Raw genomic sequence first — 26,172 nt, 5'->3', positions numbered from 1 at the left:
CGGTTGCGCTCGTGGCAGCACCTCGCGGCCCATACACAACACGTGCGCCTGCGAACGCAATGCGCTCGCGGCGGCGTGTAGCGGCCCGTACGCAAGTTGTGCGATTGCTGTCGCAGCTCGACCCTTAATCTATGATGTTACAACTGGGAGTACCCTATGGTTTACCGTATCAAATGCTCTTGTCAGGTCCAAAAATATACCTGCAGTCTGCATCTTCCGGTCCAACAGACAGTAAACTTCATGGATGAACTGTGTAACTTCTGTGGTTGTACTTAGCTCTTTTCTGAAGCCATGCAAATCTACAAGCAGTTTATGTTTTGTGAAAAAGGCACTTCTTACTAAAAGTGGGAATTAATGAATTTGGTCAATATTTAGACACATCTTCCTTACTTCCCTTTTATACATTGGTTTCACTACACTCATTTTTAGAACCATTGGATACGTGTTTTCTCTAATGCTGCAATTAATCAGGTGAGTAAGAGGTTTAGAGATTTCTTTTAAGCACACTTTAGTAATAGCACTGGATACACCATCCAATCCAAATGAAAACTTTTTCTTTAGCATGTATATTTCCCTCCAAACATCCTGCTCATTCACTTCCACAAATTCAAATTCGACACACTGGGTGAGATGGCATCGGGTCTCTACCAGTGAATCTATAATATAGGTTCATTGTTCAACAGAAATGTAGTAGTTATTAAAAATATTACATATAGTATCTGGATTCATTATAATGTTACCATCATGACTTATGCCGATTGGTTCCCATGTTAATCTTTCTTCATCATGTTTAACAATTTGTCTAGTGGTTTAAACACCTTGCTATCATAGTTAAAACTGACTGCAAGAAAGAAAACTAAACTGCACATTTTCACAGTACTTATTTTAGTTGCAGTCTTGTTTAACAGAAAATGCACACAGTATCATTAGGATATATACCTGTGTGTCTGCAATTTTTTTTTACAGTATCCTATTATGTCTGAATGTTTATTAAAGGATTTTGAAAATTTTTGAAGTAAACTGGTCCAGAACTTTGAGTCTCGGCTTTATATAATAGTATAGACTATCAGTGTATGCTCCCTCAAACCAATACTCACTTAAGACACATGGAAGTATTTATTAATTAATGTGAAAATATAATTTTTAACTCTAATTATTTATTTTATGTGTACTGGACAGTGTAATGAAACAGTTTAAGGTTGTGAATCACTTTTTCAAGATTATTTGGTTGAGTATTCACCAATGCTTTTCGTTAAGATTTGGAAGCTTTAGCAGTAATCTATATACTTTGATTACAGCAACTGTGCAATTAGACATTTCAGCAAGTCACATGGCAGAGGCCAGCTGCCAGTCAGTCTAACAGAAAGAAGAAGATTCTGCTGCTAGGTAGTTCACATGGTAGATGTTTGGGCCAGTAGTTGCAGGAAGTGTTGGGGAGTAAGTACCAGGTCACCAGCATTATGAAGCCTAGTGCAGGGTTGGCTCAGGTGAGTGACAGCATAGTGGAGTAATGTAGGAATTTTAACTAGGAGGATCAGGTAGTGATAGTGGATGAAGCAGGGAACAGTCTTGATAGGGACGGGGAATATGATGTAGATGGTGACCTGGTAAAGATATCTACTCAAACTGGTGGCACTAATGTGCATTTTGTGCAGTTGTTTCAGCATCATGATTGGCCTCATCTTAATGTGACTGTTAGGCGCATTAACATGTGGCTGGAGAGGGTGCTGATGGCAGAGGGCATGGGTCAAATTTCAGTGGTGCCAGTTGGCAATAGGTATGGGAACGGGAGGCTGGCAAAGCTAATAGGTGACAGTATAGTGGGTGGTGGTGGGATCTCTCGTGAAAAAATTCCTGTAGTAGTTGGTGTTAGAGCTGCACCTATTCTTAGATTGAAAACAGCTGATAGGTATATCTGCTTAATGGAAGTCCCTCTAACTAAGGGCTCACCTTCAGAGGACACTATATTTCCAAGTAGAGAAGGAATTAGCATATTCATCAAAATACAAAGGGCATTACAAAAAGTTTTGCACAGTAGTCTCTAATTTTTTTTTATTTTTTGCAGGAGGAGAATGAAATTTTTTGTGAACGTACTTGGAACATTTATCTATACATTGAGCCTACTCAATGTAGCCTCCATCAGCTGTGACGCATCTGGCCCAACATTTTTTTCCAATATGTAAATTCACTTTGGTAAAATTCTGGGGACTGACTTGTACACCATCGCTTGTCACAGGAAATAAAGTGTTTCTCAATATCAAATGTTTTACCGCACAGATGGGCCTTCAGATGACCAAAGTAGTAAAAATCACACGGAGCCAAGTCCGGGCTGTAGGGAGGATGAGGAACAACTTTCTAACCCATTTTCCCGATTTTCTCCTGTATGGGGTTTGGCAATGTCATGGTGTAGTCTGATGAGCTGACCCTGAAGCTGTCGTCTGTTAGTCTTGATGATATGTCGCAGCTTGTCCGATGACAAACAGTAACAGTCCCAGTTAATTATGGAGCCAGCTTCCAAAAAGTCAATGAAAATGACATCACACAAAGCCCAGAAGGAGGAGGGCATCACCTTTCGGCCTGCTGTTCGTGAAAGTCTTGGTTTCTTCTTCCAAGAGGGACCCAGAACACTGTTTCCACTCTTCAGTAAAGGTCTTCATGAGACCCTCACACACATTCTTCCTCATAGTTTTCATTTCTCTTGTCAATAATCTGGGCACCCAAAGTGCACAGGTTTTTCTGTACCCTAGTGACTGTACCAGTGATACCACACTACCCAATGACAAAAGTCATTTCAGCAAGCTGTTGTATTGTCACACATCTGTCATTTTGGACGATTTGATCAATGGTCTAATTCACATCACTCACTGCCGTCGATGATCTACACCGTGGACTGTCCAGTGGAGAGAAATCACCTTCTTTAAACCTCTGCAACCACCGCTGGATACTGTTGCGATCCAGTGTGTCCTCCCCACAAACAGGGCGCAACTTCCTGTGAATCGATGTGGCAGAGTCATCGCCGGTCTCTAAGAGTAACTCCATCACCGACCGTTGTCACAACCTGGCATCTACTTGACGGTCCATTATAGCTCACCTGTAAATAAAAGAAAATACTTTTATATACCAACTTATAGCTAAATGTTCCAAGTATGTTCACAGAAACTTTCATTCTCCTGCAAAAAATAAAAATATTACACACAACTGTGCAAAACTTTTTGAACACCCTTTGTATAAGAGATATTAGAGATAAAGTTAGTGGTCTGCTTATATATATATGTTGACTCTGAAATTATTGGTATATCTGAGCACCACTTAAATAATTTGACAAGTCAGAGGCTTCCTTTACCAGAATACAGATTAGCTGGCTGTTTTTCAAGGAGTTCCTTGAGGGCTGGGGGAGTGGCTATGTATGTAAAAAACATTATTCCATTTGAGTTCATAGACATATCACGACCCAGCACTGAACAGATATTTGAATGTTGTGCAGGGGCAGTTGAATTTAGTGAAACTAAGCTTCTAATTGTTGTTTATAGGTTCCCTAACTCTTGACTTCAGAGGATTTTTGCTCGAGCTAGGGTGCAGGGGAACAGCCATAGACAATATTTTTATTCATTCTTCATTAATAGATGGGCATTCTGTTTGTAAAAGGGTGAATGGCCTTTTAGGCCATGATGCACAAGTTTTAACACTAAAAGGCTTTTGTACTGAAACGAATGTCACATATAATTACAAACTGTGTAGGAAAGTTAATCAAACAGCAAGAGTGTTTTTTTAAACCTTTTGAAGGAACAAGAGTGGCAGGATGTTCATAGTGCTCATAACATACATGGTGTCCTCAACACATTTCTCGTGCTGTTTGAGAGTTGCTTTCGCTTTCCATTAGAACATTCTAAATAGGATACTAGCAGTAATATGCAGCCTGGGTGGCTGGCTAGTGGGATAAGGATATCTTGTAGAACAAAGCGGGAATTATATCAAAATGTTAGAAGTAGTCACAATCAAGCTACAGTAGCCCATTACAAACAGTATTGTAAGGTGCTTAAAAATGTTATTAGGAAGGCAAAGAGTATGAGGTATGCAAATAGAATAGCTAGTTCACAGGATAAAATTAAAACCATATGTTCAGTTGCGATGGAATTGTCCAGTCAGCAGCACAAGGTCGACGATATAAAGTCAGTTCGCAGTAAAAATATTTGTTATTGATAAATCAGACATATGTACAGTATTTAACAATCATTTTCTGAGCATTGCTGGTGAATTAAATCAAAATTTAGTTTCTACAGGGAATCGTATAACTTTCTTGGCAAATGCCTTTCCGAGACTGATGTCTGAAATACTCCTCTGTGATACAGACAAGGGGGAGATCGAGTCAATAATTAAATCACTTAAGATTAAGACTGTCATGGATATGATGGAGTGCCTAGCAGAATATTAAAGTACTGTGCTGCACATGTTAGCCCTGTATTTAGCCTTATTTGTAATTTTTTTCCTTTAGGAATGGTCAATTTCCTGAACCATTTAAGTACTCAGTAGTAAAGTGACTTTATAAAAAGGGAGGAAGGGATAATATAGAGAATTTTATACCTGTTTCTATGCCAGCAGTATTTGCAAAAGTTATTGAAAAGGCTGAGTATGTAAGGATAATCGATCATTTTATATCACACAATTTGCTATCAAATGTACAGTTCGGCTTTAGAAGTCGTTGAACAACTGAAAATGCTATATTCTCTTTTCTCTGTGAGTTACTGGATGGGCTAAACAAAAGGTTTCGAACACTAGGTATATTTTTTGATTTAACTAAGGTGTTTGATTGTGTTGATCACAAAATATTGCTCCAGAAGTTGGACCATTACGGAATACGGGAAGTAGCTCACAATTGGTTCACCTCCTACTTTACCAACAGGCAGCAAAAGGTCATTATTCACAATGTTGATAATGGCTGTGATGTGGGATCTGAGCAGGGTACTGTCAAGTGGGGGGTGCCCCAAGGATCTGTTGGTGTCCCTCCTGTTCCTTATTTATATAAATGGTATGCCCTCTAGTATTACCGGTAACTCTAAAATATTTCTGTTTGCTGATGACTCTAGCTTGGTAGTAAGGGATGTTGTGTACAACACTGGCTCAGTTTAAAATAGTGTAGTTCATGACTCGTAGAAACTAAACTAACGCTAAATCTCAGTAAGACTCAGTTTCTACAGTTTCTAACACACAATTCAACAAAACCTGACGTTTCAATTTCACAGAATGGGCTTATGATTAGTGAAACTGATCAGTTCAAATTTCTAGGTGTTCAGATAGACGGTGAACTGTTGTGGAAAGCCCACGTTCAGGACCTTATTCAAAGACTTACTGCTGCGATTTTTGCTATTCAAACAGTATATGAAATGAATGATCGTTCAACATGAAAATTAGTCTACTTTGCTTATTTTCATTTGCTTATGTCGTATGGTATTGTATTGTGTTTTGGAGTAACTCTTCCCATTCTAAAATGATATTTTTAGCTTAGAAACAGGCAGTTCGGGCAATAACTGGTGCAAGTTCACGAACCTTTTCTTAACCGCTGTTCACAAGTCTGGGTATTTTGACATTGGCCTCTTAATACATATATTTCTTACTGTCATTTCCTGTTAACAGTATTAGTTTATTCCCAAGAATAAGCAGCTTTCACTCAGTTAATACTCAGCAGAAATCAAACCTGCATTTGGATCGGACTTCCTTAACTCTTTTGCAGAAATGTGTGCTGTATACTGCTGCATCCATTTTCAATAAGCTGCCACTCAAATTCAAAAATCTTAGCAGAGATCCACACGCTTTCATATCGAACTGAAGAGTTTCCTCATGGGTCACTCCTATTCTGTTGAGGAGTTCCTTGAAAAATTAAGCTGATTCTTGTTGTATTGTTGATTGCATTTACTTAAATTTATGGATTGACTTTTTTTCGGGTTCATAAACATTTTATTTTTATCTGTTATTACTTTTATGTTGTAATTTCATATACTGACACGTTCCATGACCTTTGAGATTTGCTCCTCTATTTGGTCCTACAGAACTTGACATGTAAATAAAATAAATCGCTGTTTCCTCCGGTACCACATGCTCGCTGTCCTGTGCTGCCTGTTTCGTAGGTACCAGCAAAGCATTTTCAAGTGTGGCTTGTTGCCAGCCAGCATCACTGCTGCTGCCACTACAACCTGTCGATCGCAAAGTTATTTTAATCGATGTGTAGTGTTGATTTATTGTTAATGAGGCACACAGTTTGAATTTCCCACAATTTACCTGTATTTTGTTAATGTACACCTTGTTGCTCGTACCTGAAGTTTCTCCTTGATGTTATATACGGGATGCGATGAACGATGAGTAAAATTATAACATATTCAAAGCTCACGAAAACTGATATAAATATGAGACTATTATGTGTGAAATGTGTAAAAAAAAAAAAATGGTGGCGATAAGGACAATCTGTGCTACTCATGCGCTGTAAAAGTAAATAACTGTAAAGGTATGTTTACCCGATCAAAAACGAAGAACTGTGTTTTGGTGCCACATGGTGATCACAAACTCGAAACGGACTAAGCATCGAAAGACGAAATAATTAAAGTGTTGCAAGAGGATAGAAACATTCTGTTAGCGAGAATCAGCGAGTTAGAACAAGAACTAAGCAAATATGTAAGCAGTGAAAAGTGGTGTACCGTAAAAATTGCTTCGAACACACACAATTTAAAATTGCAACTAAAGATGCACTCATGTTATAATGTATCTGCAATGCCAACAGTATCCAGAAAAAGTGAGTCTAAACAAGTAAGTGCATTTTCAGATAAAGAAACAGTTCTGATGCCAGCTGGTAAAGAGCCAGTGCAATGTGTAAGTGTAACTGAACACAGTGTTTACACGGCAATCAGTGAAAACGAAACTGTAATGAATGATACCAGTAGTGTTCCAAAAGATAAAAGACCTGAAAATATGAAGCAGAGTTGCGAGTTAAGGAATGCTGTACAGAATCTGAAAGTTTTAATAGTGAGTGACAGTCAAGGCAGGAACTGCAGAAACATTCTGGAGACAAAACTAGACACAAAATATGACATTCAAAGTTTTATTAAAACAAATGCTCCTCTCTGTGAAGTTTTTAATCGAACTGACAAATTAGCAGAAGACTTGAATGTGAGTGATACTCTTATATTAATGGCCAAGTTGAACAATACTGAAAAGTCCTACAACAACATTGTGGAAAGCATTGGTAACATGTTACCAAATGTTCTCCAACTCAGTAACAAGACAAACATCATTTTGCATCCAATTCACAAAAGATTTGACAAAGAATATATAAACAAAAAAATCGACATGGTTAATCATCATTTAGTGCAAACAGTGAACTGTTCAAAAGCTTGCAACGAAAGTAGAATATCCATAAAGTTTGAAATGGAAAGACTGTATCGTGATAAATTCACACGTCACGGATTCCACTCGAACAGGCGGGAAGGAGCAAGTATGCAATAGACTGTCTTCGCTAATTAAAATTAACAATTGTACAAACCAGATGCATTTATCTCTGAATCGACCAGTCTACCTGAAGTCATCAGTGTTTCACCAAAATAAATACAATGTGAAAGCCAGTGCAATACAAGTGCCTAAAATGAAACAAATGCTACTTGACAAGTGGATTACCATTAGAAGCACCACAGCACATGAGAGGCAGGGCCCAGAATCCAGGGAACCAGCTAGCAAGAAAACACCACCCACACCTCAAAACAAGGAGGATTTTTTACAGCTAACAATACTAGATGTAAAAAAGAGGTAAGTGGTCAAGCAAGACACAATATAGCCCCTGCTTCATACTTTAAATTGTTCCATCAGAATGTTCAGTCTCTTTCCAATAAACTGAATGAAACACAAATCTCGTTAAATGATATGAGTGATATTTCTGTTTTATGCTTTACTGAGCACTGGCTAAATAAAGACATAATAGAACTAGCACACCTACCTCAGTTTAAATTAGCTGCCACATTTTGTAGAAAAGTGCTCAGGCATGGTGGTAGCTGCATATATGTTCGAGAAGATATAGACTTCACTAACATAACCAAATTTGACAGCTTATCTAAAGAAAGAGACATAGAACTCTCAATAGAAGAACTGCCAACTAGAAATTCTGTAATCATCTGTGTGTATAGGTCACCAGATGGTGATAAAAAGTTTTTTTATAATCACATGGAAGAGCTGTTAGAGGATTTCAACACACACACACACACACACACACACACACACACACACACACACACACACACACACACACACACACAAAATTATCATATGTGGCGATTTCAATGTTGATATCTCAAAACTCAGTAAATTTAAAGATAAAATCAAAGACTTACTGAAGTCCTTTAACCTAAAACCAACTATAACTATCCCAACTTGTATAACCACTACTTCTGCAACAACAGTAGATCAGGCGTTTGTAAATTCAGATAAATATAGCTGCAACACACAGACTGCAAACACTGGTTTTAGTGATCACAATGCCCAAATACTAACAATTGCTATTCCAGTAAACATCTTGACAAGAGAAATCTGGACTGATATTTACAGTTCAAATAACAAAGATGACAAGTTTGATAAATTTATGGCCACATACAAATAGTTTTTTTGAAATAGCCTTTCCTAAACAAACGTCACTTAGAAGTTCTGTACACAAACCAAATAAATGGATCACAACAGGAATAAAAATATCATGCCAGAATAAAAGGAACTTGTATGAATACACAAATCCTGTATTTATCAACTACTTCAAACAATATAAACAAATACTTAGACAAGGTATAACAAAAGCAAAGAAAATGAAAAACGACAAACAAATAAAAAATTCCAGGAATAAGACTAAAGCAACATGGATTATCACAAAAAAGAGAAACAGGTACTACATCATTAGCCCACAAAAATATAGAACTTCATGAAAACAATAAAATAATCAACCCCACGGTAGTGGCTAATAAATTTAACAACTACTTTTCTAATGTAGCACACCGCTTGAATACCAAACATAACAACTCACAACCAGACAGCAATACACTCTAGTCAGATACAAAAATTCTTACAAGAACCCTATTCATGTCTCCTACAACACCTGAGGAATTATTTGTCATTATAAAAAGGTTACCCAATAAGTATTCAGCAGGTACTGATGAAATACCAGATATTATCATTAAAGCAAGTGTAACACCTATCATAGAACCACTAACCGATATATTCAATTCATCATTCGCGAGTGGTATATTCCCAAAAAATCAGAAAATGGCAAAAGTGACACCACTGTACAAGAGAGGGGACAAACCTGAAGCTGCAAACTATACACCTGTATCAATATTGTCAGGCTTTGGTAAAATTCTTGAAAAAGATCAACACAGTCAGCTACTTGTACTGTCTTAAATGAAATTCTGACTGCAGTATATAATAAGCAACATGTGTCTGGCATATTTCTTGACCTTAGTAAAGCCTTCGATGTAACTGATCATAATACTCTGTTGCAGAAGCTAGGTAATTATGGAATACGAGGCCTGCCAAACAAGTGGATACATTCCTACCTTCATGACCATCAACAGATCACTCAAATAAAATACAAAGACATAAAAACACAAAAAAATTTGTAATTTTTACAGTAATGCACAAAACATTACATATGGAGTTCAAGGGTCAGTCCTTGGGCCAATTCTTTTCAGTCTTTATGTTAATGATTGGTCAGAAAAAATAACTAAAGGGACAACAGTACTTTTTGCAGATGACACAAATATCCTAATCAAATCATGTGATGAGGAAAGCCTACAAAAAACAGCTACAGGTATAATACAAAATTTAACACAATGGTTCAGAACAAACAAGTTAATAATAAATAATGAAAAAACAGTGACAGTGAATTTCCACAATTCACAGAAACTACATCCTGCAAGACCGATTTTTAAAATTGATGGAAAAACTGTCTTATCTGAGAGAGAGACAAAATTTTTAGGTATACATATTCAGCAAAACCTAAAATGGGACACAAATCTTAATCATATAAATAAGAAGTTAAACACACTTACGAATGCAGTAAGAATCCTCACACAAAATACAAACTGTGCGTCAGTGATCACAATGTACCACGGCAGTATTCAGTCACTGCTGATGTATGGCATTATCTTTGGGGGAACTCCGTAGGTACAAACAAAACATTTAGGCTACAGAAAAAGATTGTTAGAATAATAAACCATGTTAAGTACAGACTCTCCTGTAGACAATATTTCAAAATCTCAATCTACTGCCTCTTCCTTGCTTATATATGTATGAAATACTAAATTTCACAAAAGGAAGTATTTTAAGAGATGGAAATATTTCTAGTATAACTGTGATTACCAGCCTCCTGATACTAGGCAGAAGCATTATTTGCATGTCAATACAGTAAGTACAAACAATTGTAAGCGAGGAGTGGCATAATGCTGTACAATCACATGCCATCCTATTTGAAACAGATACAAAATTTACAAAAGTTTAAAGTGAAACTGAAAGACTACTTGCTTGACCACTGCTTCTATTCTGTTTCGAATTTTTAGAGTACCAGGAAACTGTAGTGTAACTGCTCTATTATTCTTAACCAATCTATCACTTTATTTCATTATATTAATTTTGTCATCAGTATTCAACATATTTATATATATTGAATAATTTTTAATTATTTATCTTTTCAAAATAACAATGTGTATGATGATGTGTATACTGTACCAACCTGACTTGTCCTACATTGTTTGTGCAAAATATGTACCTAAACACTATTTACAGGACCAATAAAGAAATACAAATATACAGGGTGATTCAAAAAGAATACCACAACTTTAAAAATGTGTATTTAATGAAAGAAACATAATGTAACCTTCTGTTATACATCATTACAAAGAGTATTTAAAAAGGTTTTTTTCACTCAAAAACAAGTTCAGAGATGTTCAATATGGCCCCCTCCAGACACACGAGCAATATCAACCCGATACTCCAACTCGTTCCACACTCTCTGTAGCATATCAGGCGTAACAGTTTGGATAGCTGCTGTTATTTCTCGTTTCAAATCATCAATGGTGGCTGGGAGAGGTGGCCGAAACACCATATCCTTAACATACCCCCATAAGAAAATATCGCAGGGGGTAAGATCAGGGCTTCTTGGAGGCCAGTGATGAAGTGCTCTGTCACGGGCTGCCTGGCGGCCGATCCATCGCCTCGGGTAGTTGACGTTCAGGTTTCATAACTAACCTTTTTCGTAGGACTCTCCATACAGTCGATTGTGGAATTTGCAGCTCTCTGCTAGCTCTGCGAGTCGATTTTCCTGGGCTGCGAACAAATGCTTGCTGGATGCGTGCTACATCTTCATCACTCGTTCTCGGCCGTCCAGAACTTTTCCCTTTGAACAAACACCCATTCTCTGTAAACTGTTTATACCAAAGTTTAATATACCACCTATCAGGAGGTTTAACACCATACTTCGTTCGAAATGCACGCTGAACAACTGTCGTCGATTCACTTCTGCCATACTCGATAACACAAAAAGCTTTCTGTTGAGTGGTCGCCATCTTAGCATCAACTGACGCTGACGCCTAGTCAACAGCGCCTCAAGCGAACAAATGTACAACTAAATGAAACTTTATAGCTCCCTTAATTCGCCGACAGATAGTGCTTAGCTCTGCCTTTTGTCGTTCCAGAGTTTTAAATTCCTAAAGTTGTGGTATTCTTTTTGAATCACCCTGTATATGGGTGTGAATATTTTATGACTTATCTCATATTTTAATTGCATTCTGTCTCCATCACATTGCGTTAAAAGTAAATGATGTGGACATCATTGGCTTTTCTGTCAACTGATCAGTAGGGTGCTATTGTCTGCAAACAGTTTTTCCACACTTTTGACACAGTGGGGGAAATTACACAGAATACACTTCTAAAGAGTGCACCTTTACTAATAATGTCTGAATCTTAAATGTTGTACAAGTAATCTTCTTGTATGTGAAAATTTAACTGACTGACCTCTGTTTTGTGGATAAGATTCAAACCACTTATTTACCATTTCTCTTATTTCTAATGTTTCTAGTTTCTGTAATAAATTTTGGCGAATAACTGCTGCGAACATAAAGACTGTGTTCAAGGCGCAGAAAACGGCCGTACAAATAATGGCTGTTAGCAGAAACAAAGTGTAAAACACAAATCAAGGTGTTATACCACAGACTAAAATTTTAGAATAGCCTGCCAGTAATAAGAGATTTAAATGATTCCAGCAACTTAAGCCAAAGGCTTAAAACATTTATTAAATAAGTTGTTATACTGTTAAGGGGTATTAAATGTACCCAAGCTTTAATGTTATTTAATAATAGAGACCACTGTATCAACTGCTGCTGATATTCATACTATATATTATGCCATGTATGAATAAATAAATGACTTTCACAAAAGTGCATGAAAATGGCAGGCATGACACCCTTTTCAGTTTCAAGCAGTTATTCCTCTATTTGAATTTGCCATGTCAAACTACTAATTAGCACATTAGTGGATCACCCCTTATTGATTCACATACCTGCAAAATCCAACTACAGCATTATAACCAGGATTGTCATAAGTTTTCCCAAGGGAAATTCCCCGATTTTCAGATAATTTTTAGCAATTTTCCCCAAATTTTGAGATCTGAAGTGTAACGTAAGACCTAAGTTGACAATCTGTGTTTGCAGTTATGGTACATGAAACAATAGTGCAAACGAGGAAATATCTAAAAAAAAATACTTGCAAGCAGGTGGCGTTTCCTGATGTGAGCAAAAATCATAAGTACTAACATCAACATCTTTCATAGTTAACTGTTTACAGATGGAGAAAGCAAGCCAAATACAGGATGCCCATAAAGTAGGTATCCATTTTGCGGAAAACGTACATGTGGATTATTTCCGTTACTGGTACCGTGAAGAGACATCACAATGTTAACAATTGCCAAAAGAATCACAATTCTGGAACATCATTTATGTGGCAAAACCCATGCCGAGGTCCAGAGGAAGTATTGGAAGGATGCCCCTACAAGACTTGCCATTCGAAAGCTCGTCAACAAATTCCGGCATACAGGATCTGTAGCTGATGAGAGACGCACTGGGCGAGCAGTCAGCCCACAATCTGTACAGCGTGAGGGAAGCTATCAAAAGAAGTCCAACAGCTTCTACCCGCCGGCTGAGTCGTGAACTATCCATGCCGAAATCCACACTGTGGAAAGTGCTTAACTTCACCCTTAAAAAGGAGGCATATCATATCCAGGTGCTTCGCCAGCTAGAGGATGAAGACCATGCGGCATGAGCAGCCACGTGTCATGTTACGTTATGTTATGTTCAGCAACGAGGCGACATTTCATTTCATGTCTGTGTCATTGACAGTAAACACAATTGCCAGATCTGGGCAGAGGAGCAACCCCGTGAATCCACTGAGTGGCAAAGGGACTCTCCCAAAGTCAATGTGTGTCTTGATCTCATGAAAAAAGATAGGATCTATGGGCTATTTATGTTTGCTGAAAAGACTATTACCAGAGCAACCTACCTGGACATGCTGCAGTTGTTCTTAGAGCCACAGTTGTATCAACAAGATGGGGTACCATCCCAATATGCAACCCTTGTCCGGGACTACCTGAACGAGACCTCTCCTAACAGGTGGATAGGAGAGTTGCAGGTTGCATGTGGGTTGCTCGCTCCCCTGACCCCATTCCCCTGGACTTATTTTTTGCTTGGGGTTTCATCAAGAACTGAGTTTATGCTACCAGGGTGCCACATATGAATGAACTGAACTAGCAAATATGAGAGGTATGCTTGCTAATAACCCCTCAAATGTTCAGTGCGTGTACCACGCAACCACGAGGGGATGGGAACAGTGTGTTGCCAATGAAGGTGGACATTAGCTACTATCTCTGAACGTTTATTTTGTTGCAACTTATCTGGAAAATGAATACTTACTTTATGGGCACCCTGTAGTAAGTGTGGTTCATTAAGACCACTGATATTTTATTTCAATAAAACGAAACACTTTGTGATAAAAATATGCATTTCCTTGGAGTCACAAGGCAGATTTAAAATTCTTTCACTTATTTCAGAAATAACCTCAGAAAAAAGTAGGCCTGTTGAAAGGCGTGTTTAAGGCGGGAAAGAATTGTGTAAACCAACACTGCAGGTGACTGCCAATAAAATGTTGGTTCTTCTTCCTCTTCTGAGTAACTCACTTGGAGGGTACAATGAATCAGCTTTGGCTACTTTATACTGTATTAGATTTCATTAGTTTCCAAATTTCCTTCATCCTTTTAGAGTGTTGTTCCCTCTCTTCTTGAGTACACTTTTGTCTAGTTTCCTTTCTCTCCTGAAATTCTGCCTTTCGGAAATGTGTTCTGTTTTGTATTGTAATTCCAGTGTTTTCCATGTCCTTTTCAGTCTCAATGAACCAAGCAGGCTGGGATTTGTAGCTATGGAGTAATGTGAACATCTGCTCCCCGTATTTTCCTTAAAATACTTCTTTCGACCTTCTGTAGTTTCTCAAGATCTCCATTTCTCGTTAGTTTACGTGTTTCTGCTACATACAGCGCTTCAGGTCTGACCACTGTTTCGTAGTGTCTTAATTTCGTGTTCCAGGACAAGGTTTTTTTTTATGTTATAAACGTTTTTGGTCATGAAACACTTTCCATTTTGTGCACTCTAGTTTCTATAGCTGTCTTTTCTTTTGCATTGTATGTAATCCACTCTCCTAGGTATTTAAAGGAATCTGTTTTGTGTATTGTATTGTTGTCAACTGCGATATTTTGTGGAGAATCACAGATATTTGTCATGAACTTTGTTTTTTCAAAGGGTATTTGTAGGCCTACTTTGACTGCTTGTTTTGCTGTTCCTTTATTTGTTCTTGGCATTGATTAGATTTGCTAGATAATGCCCAAGTCATCTGTGGTGGCTAAACAGTCTACAGGTATCTTGTTTGGATTTCTTCCTAGTTCAATCTCTTTAGTATTGATGGCCTTCCATTCTTGAACTACCTTCTCGAATACACAACTGAAAAGCAGAGGTGAGAAACTATCTCCATATTAATAAAACTAAACACTTTGTGATAAACATATGCATTTCCTTGGAGTTGCAAGGCAGATTTAAAATACTTTCACTGATTTATTTCAAACTATTCTGATAGCTCTCCCCTAAATTTTACTTTTGATTTTGTATTTGTCAAATTACTTTAATTATTTCAGTTGTTTTAGTACCAAATCCAAATTGTTTTAGGATATCAAGCCGTGTATTTACATCAATTTAATCATAGGCTTTATTAAAATCCACAAGAGTAATTACATATTTTAAGTTCCTGATTTTTCCTCATTTCTATTATATTCTTTAAGTTTAATATTTGTGCTGCACATGACCTGCCTTTCTTAAATCCAGCCTGATACTCTCTTAGTAGTTTGTCAATTATTTCTTTTGCTCTTTTTAAAAGTGCCTTAGACATGATCTTGTAGGTCACTGGTAAGAGGGAGATTCCCATATAATTGCTAGGGCCTTTTCTTCCCTTATTTATGTAGTGGATGTATTACTGCAGAAGTCAATTTCTGGTGGTAAGCGGTATGTTGTCCATATGTCCGAGTATTTCTGATAGACATCGTATCATGTTGTCCCTAGAGTATTTCTATAGTAAAGTAACTGTATTATCCTCTCTAGGCACTTTATAATTTTTAAGGTCTTTTATGATTTCTTTTGTAGTAGGCAGCTTTCAAGTCCGGTGTTGTTGTTGTTTCCAGTCCTGAGACTGGTTTGATGCAGCTCTCCATGCTACTCTATCCTGTGCAAGAGTCATCTCCCAGTGCTTACTGCAACCTACATCCTTCTGAATCTGCTTACTGTATTCATCTCTTGGTCTCCCTCTACGATTTTTACCCTCCACAGTGCACTCCAATGCAAAATTTGTGATCCCTTGATGCCTCAGAACATGTCCTACCAACTGGTCCCTTCTTCCTGTCAAGTTGTGCCACAAACTCCTCTTCTCCCCAGTTCTATTCAATACCTCCTCATTAACTATCCCATCTAATCTTCAACATTCTTCTGTAGCACCACATTTCGAAAGACTATTCTCTTTTTGTCCAAACAATTCAATTCATTGTCCATGTTTCACTTCCATACAAATGCTTTCAGAAACGACTTCCTGACACTTAAATCTGTACACGATGTTAACAAATATTTCTTCTTCAGAAACGCTTTCCTTGCCATTGCCAGTCTACATTTTATATCCTCTCTACTTCGACCATCATCAGTTATTTTGCTCCCCAAATAGCAAAACTAATTTACTACTTTTAGTGTCTCATTTCCCACCCGACTTAATTCCATTATCCTTATTTTGCTTTTGTTAATGTTTATCTTATATCCTCCTTTCATGACACTGTTCATTCTGTTCACCTGCTCTTCCAAGTCCTTTGCTGCCCCTGACAGTTGTGCGACTGGATTCGTCACTTCCTGTCAGGAAGGTCGCAGTTCATAGTATAGTAATAGACGGCAAATCGAGTGAAGTGATATCAGGTGTTCCCCAGGGAAGCGCCCTGGGACCTCTGCTGTTCCTGATCTATATAAATGACCTGGGTGACAATTTGAGCAGTTCTCTTAGGCTGTTCGCAGGTGATGCTGTAATTTACTGTCTGGTAAGGTCATCCGAAGATTTAGAAAAGATTGCTGTATGGTGTGGCAGGTGGCAGTTGACGCTAAATAACGAAAAGTGTGAGGTGATCCACACGAGTTCCAAAAGAAATCCGTTGGAATTTGATTACTCGATAAATAGTAAAATTCTCAAGGCTGTCAATTCAACTAAGTACCTGGGTGTTAAAATTACGAACAACTTCAGTTGGAAAGACCGCTTAGATAATATTGTGGGGAAGGCGAGCCAAAGGTTGCGTTTCATTGGCAGGACACTTAGAAGATGCAACGAGTCCACTAAAGAGACAGCTTACACTACACTCGTTCATCCTCTGTCAGAATATCGCTGCGCGGTGTGGGATCCTTACCAGGTGGGATTGACGGAGGACATCAAGAGTGCAAAAAAGGGCAGCTCGTTTTCTATTATCACGTAGTAGGGGAGAGAGTGTGGCAGATATGATACGCGAATTGGGATGGAAGTCATTACAGCAAAGACGTTTTTCGTCGCGGCGAGATCTATTTACGAAATTTCAGTCACCAACTTTCTCTTCTGAATGCGAAAATATTTTGTTGAGCCCAACCTACATAGGTAGGAATGATCATCAAAATAAAATAAGAGAAATCAGAGCTTGAACAGAAAGGTTTAGGTGTTCATTTTTCCCGTGCGCTGATCGGGAGTGGAATGGTAGAGAGATAGTATGATTGTGGTTCGACGAACCCTCTGCCCAGCACTTAAATGTGAATTGCAGAGTAGTCATGTAGATGTAGATGTCATCGGCGAACATCAAAGTTTTTATTTCTTCTCCATGGATTTTAATACCTACTCCAAATTTTTTTTTTGTTTCCTTTACTGCTCAATATACAGATTGAATAACATCGGGGAGAGGCTACAACCCTGTCTTACTCCCTTCCCAACCACTGCTTCCCTTTCATGCCCCTCGACTCTTTATAACTGCCATCTGGTTTCTGTACAAATTGTAAATAGCCTTTTGCTCCCTGTATTTTACCCCTGCCCCTTTCAGAATTTGAAAGAAAGTATTCCAGTCAATATTGTCAAAAGCCTTCTCTAAGTCTACAAACACTAGAAACGTAGGCTTACCTTTCCTCAATCTTTCTTCTAAGATGAGTCGTAAGGCCAGTATTGCCTCACATGTTCCAATATTTCTACGGAATACAAATTGATGTTCCCCGAGGACAGCTTCTACCAGTTTTTCCATTCGTCTGTAAGGAATTCGTGTTAGTATTTTTGCAGCTGTGACTTATTAAACTGACAGTTCGGTAATTTTCATGTCTGTCAACACCTGCTTTCTTTGGGATTGGAATTATTATATTCTTCTTGAGGTCTGAGGGTATTTCGCCTGTCTCGTACATCTTGCTCACCAGATGGTAGAGTTTTGTCAGGGCTGGCTCTCCGAAGGCCGTCAGTAGTTCAAATGGAATGTTGTCTACTCCTGGGGCCTTGTTTCGACTCAGGTCTTTCAGTGCTCTGTCAAACTTTTCATGCAGTATCCTATCTCCCATTTGATCTTCATCTACATACTCTTCAATTTCCATAATATTGTCCTCAAGTACATCGCCCTTGTAAAAACCCTCTATATACTCCTTCCTCCTTTCCCTTCTTTGCTTAGAACTTGGTTTCCATCTGAGCTCCTGATATTCATACAAGTGGTTCTCTTTTCTCCAAAGGTCTCTTTAATTTTCCTTTAGGCAGTATCTATCTTACCCCTAGTGAGATAAGCCTCTACATCCTTACATTTGTCCTCTAGCCATCCCTGCTTAGCCATTTTGCACTTCCTGTCGATCTCATTTTTGAGACATTTGTATTTCTTTTTGCCTGCTTCATTTACTGCATTTTTGTATTTTCTCCTTTCATCAGTTAAGTTCAATATTTCTGTTACCCAAGGATTCCTACTAGCCCTCGTCTTTTTACCTACTTGATCCTCTGCTGCCTTCACTACTTCATCCCTAAGAGCTACCCATTCTTCTTCTACAGTATTTCTTTCCCCCATTCATGTAAATTGTTCCCTTATGCTCTCCCTGAAACTCTGTACAACCTCTGGTGTAGTCAGTTTATCAAGGTCCCATCTCCTTAAATTCCCACCTTTTTGCAGTTTCTTCAGTTTTAATCTACAGTTCATAACCAATAGATTGTGGCCAGAGACCACATCTGCCCCCGGAAATGTCTTACAATTTAAAATCTGGTTCCTAAATCTCAGTCTTACCATTATATAATTTGATACCTTCTAGTATATCCAGGATTCTTCCATGTATACAACCTTTTATGATTCCTGAACCAAGTGTTAGCTATGATTAAGTTTTGCTGTGTGCCAAATTCTACCAGACGGCTTCCTCTTTCTATTTCTTCCCCCCAATCCATATTCACCTACTATGTTTCCTTCTCTCCCTTTTCCTACTGATGAATTCCAGTCACCCATGACTATTAAATTTTCGTCTCCCTCCACTACCTGAATAATTTCTTTTATCTCATCATACATTTCATCTATTTCTTCATCTGCAGAGCTAGTTGGCATATAAACTTGCTCTACTGTAGTAGGCGTTCACTATGCTGTTTGTAGCAGCTTACCCGCACTCCTATTTTTTTTATTCATTACTAAACAAACTCCTGCATTACCCCTATTTGATTTTATATTTATAACCCTGTATTCACCTGACCAAAAGTCTTGTTCCTCCGGCCACTGAACTTCACTAATTCCCACTACATCTAACTTTAACCTATCCATTTCCCTTTTTAAATTTTCTAACCTACCTGCCCGATTAAGGGATCTGACATTCCACGCTCCGATCCGTAGAGCACCAATTTTCTTTCTCCTGATACTGACGTCCTCTTTGAGTAGTCCCCGCCCGGAGATCCAAATGGGGGGACTATTTTACCTCCGGAATATTTTACCCCAGAGGACGCCATCATCATTTAACCATACAGTAAAGCTGCATGCCCTCGGCGAAAAATGACTGCTTTAGTTTCCCCTTGTTTCAGCCGTTCGCAGTACCAGCACAGCAAGGCCATTTTGGTTAGTGTAACGAGACCAGATCAGTCAATCATCCAGATTGTTGCCCCTGCATCCAGATTGTTGCCCCTGCAACTACTAAAAAGGCTGCGGCCCCTCTTCAGATAGCACACGTTTGTCTGGCCTCTCAATAGATACCCCTCCATTGTGGTTCCACCTGCGGTATGGCCATCTGTATTGCTGAGGCACACAAGCCTCTCCACCAACAGCAAGGTTCATTGTTCATGGTGGGGGGATTGGGTTTACGATATCTATCTTAAATTTTTCTTTTGGTGGATCACCGTTATGTTGTTCTTCGGAGTATTCTACAGTTTTCTGCGTCCATAAAAAATAGACTAGATAGAGGGTATTTCTTTAAGCTACTTTTGAAACTTTCACAAAAGTCCTTAGCATTTTTCTGTTTGAAGTTTGAACCTATTGAGGTTAGTTGGTCTTTCATGTATTGTACTTTGATCTTTTTAAGGTCTTTTGATGATTGCTTCTTTTAGGGAGTTCCTATTTTTTTATCATTTTCATTCCACATGTTTGAAGCTCGTCGTCTTTTTAGGATTAGTTTATCATTCCACCAGCATGTTTCCATTTTTTGGTTAGGAGAATGGTACCTTCTGCTGTCTCTACTATGTCTTTTTGAAGTTATTCCCATGTTTTCAGTGTTCTCTTTTCCAAAAGTGTTCTGAAATTATCTTCCTTAGTAGATTTCTGAGTGTCACACTTTTTAGGTTGATATTTGCTCTTTTTTTAAATATAGGCCTAATTTTGAATCTAAACCTGCACTTTTACATTTAGTATCTCTGATGTAGATGGTCTCCCCACAGACTGGATTTGGGGATACCCATGTAATTTGTCTTTGTCTCCTACGGAGTTTTTTTTGAAGGAGGAAAAAAAAAAGTAGATTTTAGAACTATGTCACATTCTCTGCATAAACTAGGAAGTCTTTTTTCCATTTGCATGGGTTCTTTTACATGCAGGGAATTTTTCTACTATGAATCGGATATCACATTCCTTGCCGATTTGAGCATTTAAGTCTCCCAGCAATATTATTGTGTTTTGGATGAAATTTGGTCTGAAGTGTTTGACAGTTCCTGCCAAAAAAATTGTGTTTGTTTTTTGTGTGTTCTGTTTTTCTCATTTGTTGGTGCATGTGTATTTACAATGGTATACAGTTTGTTTATTGATTTGAAGGTTAATGGTGAAAGTTTTTCCATTGATTTAGATTCTACTATTGAGTTTAATATATTTTGGTTTACAACGAATCCTGTTCCAAATTGGGGTACTTTCTTCATAACTTTTTCCCAGCTTCCCTTTCGAGATTCTGAATCCCTCTGAATCAAACGAATGTTCATCAGTATACCTTGTTTCTTGGAGTGCTGTTATTATATTTTGTTGTTTTTAGAAGCAAGTTTACATTGAAAGTTGCCAAACAGTTTATATTTCTGCGTAATTTTTTGTTGCTCACTTAAAGCAAGTTTCAGGATGCTCAGACTCATCCTTCACACATTGCTGTAGGCCCCCAGAATCCGAATGCCTACTTTTAATTTCCTTAGAAATTGGAGATTGGTTAATCCCTGGGGTAAAAGCTCTTACAATGTGCATATTCATTGTTGTTGGTGTGTTGGGTTAAGGGAACAAGTCGCCTAAGGATTCTACGCGAGGTTGTCAGCTCCGAGGAAAGGTTTTCAGCTGCACCACTGTTAGACAGACGGTGACCACTTAGCCGCTTGTTTCAAGACAGACGCCACATGGATTCTCTCTTTGGTTGCCTCTTCCACTAGTTCCACCGTACCAGGAACTATTCCCTTCACCTTCATTACTGTTGAGGTCGTCACTAAGTCCTAAAAAGGAGCCCTTGCAAGGTACTATCACCTGGGCAAGGTGAACCTTGCTTTTTTTTTAATGAGGTTGTTACTCCCCCTCTACTACGTTCATTATTTTCAGTTATTACCCACCGTGTTATATTTTTTATTTCACTGGTATTGTGTGATTTTTCTTTCGAGAAATATATGAGTACATAGTGTACAAACCGCCAGCAACTGACAATTTTCATCTTCTCATTGTGCATATATTCTAACATATACACTTAGGTGCCAAAATGTACTAGAACAAATAAAATTTATATAAAATGCCACACTGCACAATGCAATTGTGGTGAGACAGCTGCAATTCCTGAAATGCATCACCCATGGCCTCTGGCCTGCTGAGAAGCACCACAGCCCTGGGTTATGGATAAACCACGAAAATCAGCTGCAGTACACCACACACAAACAGACCCAGCCTGCAGGCAGGTCAGTGAGATTATGTCCAATGGGCAGGCACGGTCTGCACATTAATGGGAATCAAATCGCTTCAGATACACAGGCCCAATCCATTGCAGATACCTGCAGAAATGGCCTGCGGTTTTCGCCCATCTCGGAAATCCACTCAGTATCAGGGCGGACATAAAATAATAACTGGACTCTTCCATCGCCCACCAGACTCATCTCCTAAAGTAACTGAAAACCTTAGAGAAAACTGCAGTTCACCTGTACGTAAGTTCCCCTATCATACTGTAATCATTAGTGAAGACTTTCATCACAGAACAACTAATTGGGAAAATTGGTTTTGTTAGTGGTGGGTATGATAAATACATCCTGTCGAACAGTACTAAATGGTTTGTCTGGCAACTATCTAGAATAGATAGATAGGAATCCCACTCATGATGGAAACATACTACATATTTTTTTTTTTAAAAAAAAAAGACCCGACCTCTGAGGTTGTATGCATCAAAGCTGGTATCACTGACCATGACAGTTGTGGCAACTAAACCAAGTAAAAAGAAGTCTATTCAATAAACTAGTATTGTATCTCAATAAGGAACTTGAAATTTCAGAACAGGGCAAGAGCATATAGAGGAACTAAGGATCAAATTTAAAAGAATAGTTGACCACATACTGGATAGATATGTACCCATTACAACAGTCCATAATGGGAGGGAACCTTCCCAATATACAGGCACTGTAAAGAAACATTACTGCATAATAGCTGTAAAAGTATAGGGCTATAGACAGAGGGATGCTGAATGAAACACGTTTGGCTGTCAAGAGAACAATGCGTGATGCGTTCAATGAATACCACAGCAGAATATTGTCAAGTGATTTTTCACAGGACCCCAAAGAAATTCTGGTCGTATGTAAAGGCTGTTAGTGGCACCAGGCCATACCGACAGAGGGAAACAAACTGAGGTTAGCAGAGCAAAAGCTGAAATGCTCAATGTCATTTTCAAATGTTCCTTTACCAAAGAAAACCCAGAGGAACTGCCCAATTTAATATTCGTACCACTGAAAAGATGAATAAAATAAGTATTAGTGTCAGTGGTGTTGAGAAACAGCTGAAATTGTTAAAATTGAACAAAGGTCCATGGCCTCATGGAACCCCCGTTAGGTTATACACAGAAGTTGCAGCTTCGTTAGCCCTTCTTCTGACTACAATATATCATGGAGCCCTTAAACAAAACACCATGCCCAGTTCTTGGGGGAAAAAAGCACAGATATACCCCTCTACAAGAAGGGTATTAGAAGTGATCCACAAAACCACAGTCCACTATCCTTGACATCAATTTGTTGTAGAAAATCAGAACATATTCTGAGCTGAAACGAACTGATCTCAATGCCAACCAGCATGGATTCTGAGAACATCGATCATGTGAAGCCCAACTTGCACCTTTCTCACAACATACTGAAAGCTTTGAATCAAGGCAATCTGTTTGATGCAGTATTTCTTTATTTCCGAAAAGCATTTGACTCAGTAACAAACCTACACTTATTGTCAAAGGATCAATCATATGAGGTATCAAGTGAAATTTGCGACTGGACTGAGGACTTGTTGGTAGGGAGGACATAGCATGTTATGTTGGATGGAGAATCATCAGATGTAGAAGCAATTTCGGGTTTTCCCCGAGGAAAAGTATGTTCGTACCCTTGCTGATCGTGCTGCATATTAATGAGCTGCATACAATATTAGTAGTAAAACCAGGCTTTCTGCAGAGGATGCAGTTATCTGAGGACTTGTTGGTAGGGAGGACATAGCATGTTATGTTGGATGGAGAAGCATCAGATGTAGAAGCAATTTCGGGTTTTCCCCGAGGAAAAGTATGTTCGTACCCTTGCTGATCGTGCTGCATATTAATGAGCTGCATACAATATTAGTAGTAAAACCAGGCTTTCTGCAGAGGATGCAGTTATCTGTAATGAAGTATCTCATAGAAGTTGCATAAATATTCAGTCAGATCTTGATAGGATTTTGAAGTAGCGTGGAGACTGGCAACTTGCTTTAAATGTTCAGAAATTTAAAATTGTGCACTTTACAAAATGCAAAAACATAGTACCCGATGATATAATGTCAACGAGTCACTGTTGGAACTGGCCAACTCATACAAATATACCTGGGTGTAATGCACTGCAGGGGTGTGAAATGGAATAATCTCACAGACTCAGTCATGGGTAGAGCTGGTGGTACACTCTGGCTTATTGTATGTATACAGGGAAGAGCAGCACAAATGTATTTAATGTATACAGAAAAGGGCAGCACCAAATGGTCACAGATTTGTTTAATCCGTGGGAGGGTGTCACAAAGATACTGAAGGAACTGAACCAGAAGACAATTGAAAACACACACAAACTATCCTGAGAAAGTATATTAAAAAGTTTCAAGAACTGGTTTTAAGTGGTGACTCTAGGGATGTACTACAATCTTCTAAGCATTGCTCACACAGGGATCATGAGGATAAGATTAGAATAACTACTGCACACACAGAGACATTCAACTTGCACTCCATACATGAATGGAAGAAACACTAATAACTGGTACAATGGGACATACCCTCTGTGATGCACCTCATGGTGGTTTGCAGAGTATATATGTAGACGTAGACTATAGAAAACCTAGTTTTTCATTTTCATCAAAATGGACCTGAAACTGAATGTAACAAAGACCCAGATGATGCAGTTTGGAACTGAATCACCAGACAAAGATTGGAATAAAATTAACTTACAATGATCACGAAATTACGGAAGCAATTTTAGATCCAAATCTATACAAAAATCAAAATTTGAAAGTACATTTCAACTTCCTAACTGAATAGCCTAGCTTTTGCATTGAATGTTTCTTCTGGTGCCAGTCACATAACCACAAGTAATATATCAAGGCTACTTTGTATCATTTATTAGGTATGCCATAATATTTTGGGGAAATGTAACCAACACAATCGAGTTCCAGCACTCAAAAAATCATCAGAAATGTATAGTCCAACAAAAAATTCCTCTGTCTCACTACATAAAAATATTAACGATTCTTTCTGTACACATTTATGAAAGTTTGATTTTTCTCCACAATAACCAACACACTTTAAAATTACCATTTCAAGCACAATGATAGCATCTGTCACAAGAAACTTCAAACTTCCTACAATGAAACTAAGACTATGTACAGACACTAGCACTTATGGGACTATTTATAATAAATTAAAACTCAGGAATATATTTAATGTGGAGCTCGGCTCATTGAAATGACACCTGTAAAGTGTTTTAGTAGGTAACTGCTACTATTCTGCAGAAGAACTTATGGAAGACAATGTTAACAAAAATGTTTATCTGTACCTTTAAAAATGGGATTCTAGTCATTTTGTGCAATAAACTTGCAAGTGAGAATATAATATTTTTTCGTGTCATGTTTCATTTACTGATTTGATGCTGTATTACAAATTATAACCATAAATGATCTGACAGCATCTCGGGTCGGAATGCAACATCACACGGGATGCAAACAGCGATCTGGATGGGGTGGGGAAGAGGAAGGTACGGTATACAGTGGGAAGAGAGACGAATGCTGTCTGGAGAAGTGTGGAGGGACCGAATGTCAACAGGTGCAGTGCCTGGAGGTTGTGGGGCAAGGTGAGTAAAAAAACGAGCAAAAAGTAGAGGAACGAGGAAAAGAGTGGCAGATGCGTTAGTAGTTGGCTGCAAATACACATGGTCGGAGATGAGAACAGGAATAGACAGGGTGGAAACTGTCGGCTGGAGGGTGTGGAGTCAGTATGTTACCATAGGTTGAGGCCGGGGATAATGTGTTTTAAGGATAACTCCCATCTGTGCAGTTCAGAACTAGTGGCAGTAGGAAGGATCCAGATGGCTCAGGTAGTGAAGTATCCACTGAAATCTAGTGTGTTGTGTTCTGCTGCATGTTGTGCCACAGTATGATATACTTTGCTCTCTGCCACAGTTTGGCAGTGACTGTTCATCCTGGTGGACAACTGCTTGGTAGTCATACCAACACAAAAAGTTGTGCAAGGATTGCAGCAGAGCTGGTAAATGACATGTCTGGCCTCACTCCTGATAGGGTAGGATAAACCTACGACAGGACTGGACTGGAATACGAAGTGCTTGGTGGGTGAATAGGGCAGGTTTTGCACCTGGATCTTTCCCAAGGATATGATCCTTGTGGCAAGG

General features: G+C 38.5%; 1 long non-coding RNA gene across 1 annotated transcript in view; it reads right to left on the bottom strand.

The window, feature by feature from the left end:
• Nucleotides 1–1,179: 1,179 nt before the first annotated feature.
• LOC126213472 (uncharacterized) overlaps nt 1,180–26,172 on the bottom strand; it is an 84,150-nt gene continuing 59,157 nt past the window's right edge. The window contains exon 5 of the long non-coding RNA XR_007541190.1: nt 1,180–3,091. This is a non-coding gene — a long non-coding RNA (uncharacterized LOC126213472). The remainder of the gene's footprint in view (nt 3,092–26,172) is intronic.

The sequence above is a fragment of the Schistocerca nitens genome, chromosome 11 (assembly GCF_023898315.1).
Source record: "Schistocerca nitens isolate TAMUIC-IGC-003100 chromosome 11, iqSchNite1.1, whole genome shotgun sequence".
NCBI lineage: Eukaryota > Metazoa > Arthropoda > Insecta > Orthoptera > Acrididae > Schistocerca > Schistocerca nitens.
Note: the sequence above shows the minus strand (reverse complement) of the source record. Positions and strands in the feature narration are given on the sequence as shown.